Raw genomic sequence first — 7,458 nt, 5'->3', positions numbered from 1 at the left:
CCCTCACCCTCCGTCCCACTCCCCCTACCATATTAACCACGAATTTCTGTGTGAACTTTAATGAGAGATTGATTTAATACTACTTCTAAAAATAGACTTTAAAGTATCTATTATTTGTCTCTCATGCAGTAGGTAACCCCCGTCTTGAGACTGACAGTTTAAGCCACAAGCTGTATTTTTTCTTCGCCTGTTGGGAAAAGAGGACAGCAGGAAAGTCATTGACACATTAAAAATTAAAAGACAATTTTTAAAGGACGTGCAGTATGACCTATTTAAGTTTGTAGTACCATCTCAAGTTATAATTCTAACCTCAGCTGGCGTCTACCTTCTGAAGGTTTAGTAGAAGACACTTTCGATTGCTGCCTATTGAAATCTTTTACATTTATGGCTCATTTCCTGATTTAAAAGTAAAGCCCCGAACAGTTATTTTAGGTGGTGCAAAAGACGAGCAAGTTTGTTTTAAAAATACTTGTCTGTCACTGTATGATTGCATTGTGATTGATACGTACAAACCTTCTGGTTAGGAACAAATATTGATTGGCAGCAGAAGCACTGTCTTATTTTTCTGTATCCTAGTCACTTTTCCAAAACGTGCTTTGCTGTATTGCTTCTCTTTAAAAGACCCCATTAGCAATTTGTCATTTCCAAGAAAATTAAGAAGAGGCAATAAAGGGAGGTTTTCTATAAAGATTGGGGAAATGATTTTATTTCCAAACACTGAAAAAATTATAGTATTGATAATGGTATGTTACCATTTTTCCTTTATGTTGTTCGCAAGCCACTATCAGTTGAGTAGAATTTTTTTTCTTGTTAAGAATATAAGTCGGGCACGGTGGCTGAGGCCTGTAATCCCAGCACTTGGGGGGCCGAGGCGGGCGGATCACTTGAGGTCAGGAGTGCAAGACCAGCCTGGCCAACATGATGAAACCCCATCTCTACTAAAAATACAAAAATTACCTGGGTGTGGTGGCGCATGCCTGTAATCCCAGCTACTCGGGAGGCTGGGGTTGCAGTAAATTGAGATCGTGCCACTGCACTCCAGCCTGGGCAACAGAGCAAGACTCCGTCTCAAAGAAAAAAAAAAGAATATATGACTCTTCATTTGTGAGATTTTTAAAAAATTGTTTACTGATGGCCGAGTGCGGTGGCTCACATCTGTAATCCCAGCATTTTGGGAGGCCGAGGCAGGCGGCTTAATAGGTGAAGAGATCAAGACCATCCTGGCTAACATGGTGAAAACTCGTCTCTACTAAAACTACAAAAATTAGCTGGATGTCGTGGCGCGTGCTTGTAATCCCAGCTACTAGGGTAGCTGAGGCAGGAGAATCTCTTGAACCCAGGAGGTGGAGATTGCAGTGAGCCGAGATCGCGCCACTGCCCTCCAGCCTGGCGACAGCGAGACCCCATCTCAAAAAAAAAAGTTTACTGATATGTTCTTTCTTTAGTCTTGCCCAAGAGATATTTTAAATTGTATTTTTTATTTTAATTTTTATTTATTTTTTTTTTTGAGACGGAGTTTCACCCTTGTTGCCCAGGCTGGAGTGCAGTGGGGTGGTCTCGGCTCACTGCAAGCTCCGCCTCCCGGGTTCAAGCGATTCTCCTGCCCCAGCCTCCCGAGTAGCTGGGATTACAGGCGCAGGCTGGTCTCGAACTCCTGACCTCGTGATCTGTTCGCCTTGGCCTCCCAAAGTGCTGGGATTACAGGTGTGAGCCACCGCGCCCGGCCATTTTATTATTTATACATTCATAATTTGTGATTTTTAGCAATTCCAGGTGAAACTTCAAACTTATATTCATTAATACTTGAACATTCACCTGGAACATGTTACTAAATTGTACTTCTGCACTGTTCCAGCCATGGGTAAAAATTACAGCTGGATCTGCTTGAATCTTTTTTTTTTTTTCCATGAACACCTACATTTAGAAAGCTAATAAATTATTTGACAGAATTTGCTTGAAGAATGTTAAAAGAACACTTCTTTGGGAATTTAAAACTTAAGTGTTAACCTGTTTTGATGAATTTTTTTTCCCCACATAAAGAGCCTGAAGAAACTTAGACACCTGATCCATAAAAATGGCACCTTTTTCTACTTTCTGAAACTCATATTCTTGATCAGGTCTCATTATTAGAAATTTTGATTTCTTCATAGAGAAGTAGCTTTATTTCTCTCTCATTCTAAGACATTTGGTTTTGTTTGTTTGGGTACAGTATGGTTATGGGGTTATAGTAAAACCAAGTACGTGTCTTCTTCACCTGTTTTTAAATTCTCCTTTTTATAACAAAATTTAACCTAATGCTTACAGTATATTACCGAAATTTATAATTTCATTTATTCCATAAATAGCTTATCAGATATGAGTTATATAAACTTGTTTACAGCCAGCTTGTGACATAGTTTTGCAAATATCTTGATATATGGTGTAACTTTGGCTTCTTTATTGAATAGAGCTCAAATCTAAATTTAGGAATGTAATAAGATGTCAAGATGGAAAAATGCAGGATTTTTTTTTTTCTTACCCATGTGTAAACTCATCTCTACTGCAGTATCACTTGAGACAACAGTTTATGGTAATTCAAATATTTATTTAGCACTCACTGTGACAGAGAATGTAGTTGAAAGAGCATGAGGTTTGGAATCATAGGCCTAGGTCTGAATCCAAGCATTGCCACTACTATCCTGTACCCACCCCAAAGGAATTTTGTGTCCTAAGGAAGTTTCTTAATCTTTCTCAGCCTCAGTTTCCTTATATGTAAAATTAGAATACTACTACTTATTTCATAAGATTGTGAGATAAACATAAAGTACCTTAGGGCTACAACTAATGATAGCTAGTCCCTTAAGCTTTATTTTAACTTGCTACCTGTGGGCCCTTAGGCAAGTTATCTTAACTTCTCAATACCTCACTTTCCTTTCTGATCAATGTAGAATAACTACCTCAGAATTGTGGGGGTTAACTATAAAGTAATACATACTAAGTTCCAGGCATTGTGCAAGTGTCAAGTGCTCAAGTGTTGACAAGCCTTTTTTCTTTTGTTTTAAATTTTTTTTGAGACGGAGTCTCACTCTGTTGCCCAGGCTGGTGTGCAGTGATGCAATCTCAGCTCACGGCAACCTCTGCTTCCTGGATTCAAGTGATTCTCCTGCCTCAGCCTCCCTAGTAGCTGGAACTACAGGCATGCACCACCATGCCCGGCTAATTTTTGTGTTTTTAGTAGAGATGGGGTTTCACCATGTTGGTCAGGCTGGTCTTGAATGCCTGGGATTATAGGCGTGAGCCACCACACCCAGCTGGCCTGTTACTTTTTAAATTATTTATTATTACTGTATGTAATACAGTGGGTCAGAAGCTACAACAAATCCAAAGATGAATTACACTGTCTTATCTCTACCCTCAGGAACTGTTGGGGACACAGTGACTAAGGCAAAATATGTGTCAAACCAGTCAAAGGAAAAAGGGATCACCTTTGGTGAAGTGAGGAGTATATTTTTTATATTTCTAATTTGGTTTTTTGAATAAGTAATTCATTCACGTGATCTGTAATTCAAAACATATATAATACAGCAAAATGCCCTACATTTTCTTGCCCTATTACCTAAGTGTTAGCAATTTTTTATTTGTCCTTTAAGAGGTGTTTTATGCAAACACAAGCAAATATGTATGTACAGTCTCCCCTTTTTGTACAAATGGTAGCATTACTAGGTATACACTCTCCTATATCATGCTTTACCCACACCACTTAATATGGCTTAGCAATTTTGTATCAGCACATAAAGAGCTTCTTCATTTTTTAACATACAATTGGAGGCATTTTATTATGTAAGTAGACTGTATTAACCAGTTAGTGAGCTGCTTTTATTCTTAGGTCTTACATGACCTTTTAAACTAAGGGAAACTGCCATCTTGCCTATTTCTTTAAAGAAAAACTTTTTATTTGAATGCAAAAGAAATAGTTTGTGACAGGAAATTGTTACTTAAAGTCCCTCGTTTCTTGTTTAACTCCAGTTTTTAAAAGTTTAATAAAATGATCAAAATGTACATGAGGAGGCAAGCAAGCCAGGTTAAGAGTTAACTCACAAGGTGAATTTAATTCTTTTGTTGAGGTTCTTACAGTTCTGAACAGACTATTTCTTTCAATTATTATTTTGGCCCAAAAGGTTTTTGTGGCTTGCTTTCTTAATGAGAAAGAACATTTCATATAGTTCAGTGTTTTTTGGGGTTTTTTTTAACAGACAGCCCATGGGATATTATTACCCAGTAAGGCTGATTACCATACTGGATTTCTCCCTGCATTCATTTATTTTTTACATACTTGTTAACTTACTTTGACGATTTTCTAGTATTTCTTAATATAATTATGTGAGTTTTATATTTTGTGCCTAAATTTAAAAATAGTGAGATTCACCTATATGATTGCTGAGATGATAAACTTTACTGCATAGGTGATTTTTTTCCCCTGTGGAAACCTTTGGTCAACCAGTTGGACCAAGTAATACGTATTTCAGCCAAAGCACAAAATATGTTTCACTACCTTTTTTTTTTCTCTAGCTTTTCAAAACAGCATTGAGCTACAGTACTTATTTATTTATTTATTTATTTATTTATTTATTTTTATTTATTTATTTTTTTGAGGCAAGGTTTGGCTCTATCACCCAGGCTGGAGTGCAGCGGCACACACTTGGCTCACTGCAACCTCTGTTTCCTGGCTCAAGCCATCCTCCCATTTCAGCTTCCTGAGTGAGTGAGACAACAGGCGCACACCACCAAGCCCGGCTACTTTTTTGTATTTTTTGTAGAGACAGGGTTTCGCCATGTTGCCCAGGCTGGTCTCGAACTCATGACCTCAAGCAATCCGCCTGCCTCAGCCTCCCAAAGAGCTGGGATTACAAGCGTGAGCCACCATGCTCGAATGGTGTAGTACATTTTAAATATACATGCTGTTTGTATTTATCTTTAAAATGTACACACTGACTTTTTTAAGATGATTAAACTCAGAAAGTGATTAATAATACAGCAGCAAGGACACAGATCTCTTTCCAGAAAACATCATTAAGTAAAGCTGTCATGGGCCAGGCGCGGTGGCTGACGCCTGTGATCCCAGCACTTTGGGAGGCTGAGGTAGGTGGATCACCTGAGGTCAGGAGTTCGAGACCAGCCTGGCCAACATGGTGAAACCCCGTCTCTACTAAAAATACAAAAATTAGCCGGGCATGGGGGCAGGCGCCTGCAATCCCAGCTACTCAGAAGACTGAGGCAGGATAATCACTTGAACCTGGAAGACAGAGGTTGCAGTGAGCTGAGATCGCACCATTACACGCTAGGCTGGGCAACAAGAGTGAAACTCTGTCTTAAAAAAAAAAAAAAGCTGTCATGGTATATTTTGTTTTTTGTATTCCCAAGTTGGTGTTTATGCGTTGATCATATATGCCAGAGTTTTTAATGTAAGAATATTCTTTTGAGGTTTTACTAATACTTGATTTAAACTATTACTATGTGCTATTTGGCCAGACGTGGTGGCTCACGTCTGTAATCTCGGCACTTTGGGAGGTCGAGGTGGCTGGATCACTTGAGGCCAGGAGTTTGAGACCCGCCTGGCCAAGATGATGAAACCCCATCTCTACTAAAAATAGAAGCATTATCTGTGCATAGTTGTATACGCCTGTAGTCCCAGCTGCTTGGGAGGCTGAGGCAGGAGAATTGCTTGAGCCCTGGAAGCGGAGGTTGCAGTGAGCCAGTATCATGCCACTGAACTCCACTCTGGGTGACAGAGCATCTCATAAATAAAATATTACTATGTGCTATTTGTACCTGCTAAGTGACTAAAATGTTTACAAAGTGCTTTGTTGTCGAGACAGAGTCTTTCTCTGTTGCCAGGCTGGAGTGCAGTGGTGTGATCTCAGCTCACTGCAACCTCCGCCTCCCAGGTTAAAGCGATTCCCCTGCCTCAGCCTCCCAAGTAGCTGGGATTACAGGTGCCCGCCACCATGCCCAGCTAAAGAGACAGGGTTTCACCGTGTTGGCCAGGATGGTCTCGATCTCCTTGACCTCGTGATCCACCCGCCTCTGCCTCCCAGTGGTGGGATTACAGGCGTGAGCCACTGCACTTGTCCTACAAAGTGCTTGTCTTTACATATTTGGGGATGGGGGTGGGGTAGATCATTGAAATCTGTAAAGGCAGAACGTTTTTTATCTGGAACATATCTGTAGACTAACAAGAGTTAAATGATTTCCCACAGTGCCATGGAATCGTCAGTGAATTGCCTCTTGGGGTGGAGGCAAAGATTAAAGCAACAAACTGATAATGTGAACCTGGTTGTTTTTTCTCTGCCAATTAAATATATGCTAGTTCAGTCATTATAGAAGAGCCAGATGCTGGTCAGCTTGCTGAAGTTGTAAGTAGAAGGTGTGGTTTTAGCACATCTGTAAATGTAGGTTTTTGAGACAAAAATAAGAATAGACATTAGTTTTTCTTCACATTCAGAATGTCTGACTCCCCTTAATATATACACACTCTTGTCTTATCTACTGGGTTTTTTGTTGTTGTTTTTTGTTTTGCCTTTTCTGTCTCTCTTTTTAAGCTCTGCCAGACAAGGCCCTATGAAGATAGGTTTTACAGGTTGAGAATCTTTTATCTGAAATTCTTGGGACCAGAAGTATTTCCAATTTTGGGTTTTTTCAGATTTTAGAATATTGGCATATACATACATAATGAGCTATCTTGGGGATGGGACCCAAGTCTAAACATGAAATTTGTTTCATATACACATTATACACATAGCCTGAAGGTAATTTGATACAAAATTTTTAATAATTTTATGCATGAAACAGTTTTGACTGTGACCTGTTACATGAGGTCAGGTGTGGGAATTTTTCATGGCATCATGTCAGTGCTCAAAAAGTTTCAGATTTTGGATGTTTTATTAGGGATGCTCACCCTGTATTATATTTTGCCCAGATGTTTGCTTATTTGTCTTCTAGGCTACCAGAAAGAGGGTAGCTTAGAAAAATGTATTCTGGCATTTATTCCAACAGATGAGAAGGCAGTTTCTCCAGTGATGAATAATTACCTATAATTTAATACATGCATTATATATCTCCAGTGATGAAAAATCACTATGTATTAAAAAATTCTTGAAGCTAGGTACATAATCTCAACTTCTAAAAAAAGAAAATAAACAGTAGTACTCCTTGACGAACTTACAGATGCTAAGTTGCCTTTTCTTAGGGTTGAAATAAGGTGATAAAGGAGTTTACCATGAGACTAGCTGTGTGAACAAAGATGAAAAACACCCTTTCAGTTTTCTTCCTCTTGGATGATTCTAGGATCTCTAAAAAATAATCTTAAAAGGGGCGAGGTTTTGAGAGGATGAGGTCTAAGGAATTGATGGTGAGTTTTTTCTGAAAGAAGAGAAGTGACATTTGATTAGATAAGAAAGGGTCAAAAGGGAAGTTATTAAT

This window comes from Hylobates moloch, unplaced genomic scaffold (genome assembly GCF_009828535.3).
Source record: "Hylobates moloch isolate HMO894 unplaced genomic scaffold, HMol_V3 SCAFFOLD_1, whole genome shotgun sequence".
In the NCBI taxonomy this organism is placed as follows: domain Eukaryota; kingdom Metazoa; phylum Chordata; class Mammalia; order Primates; family Hylobatidae; genus Hylobates; species Hylobates moloch.
The sequence above is the reverse complement of the archived record's forward strand: the minus strand, read 5'-3'. Positions refer to the sequence as shown.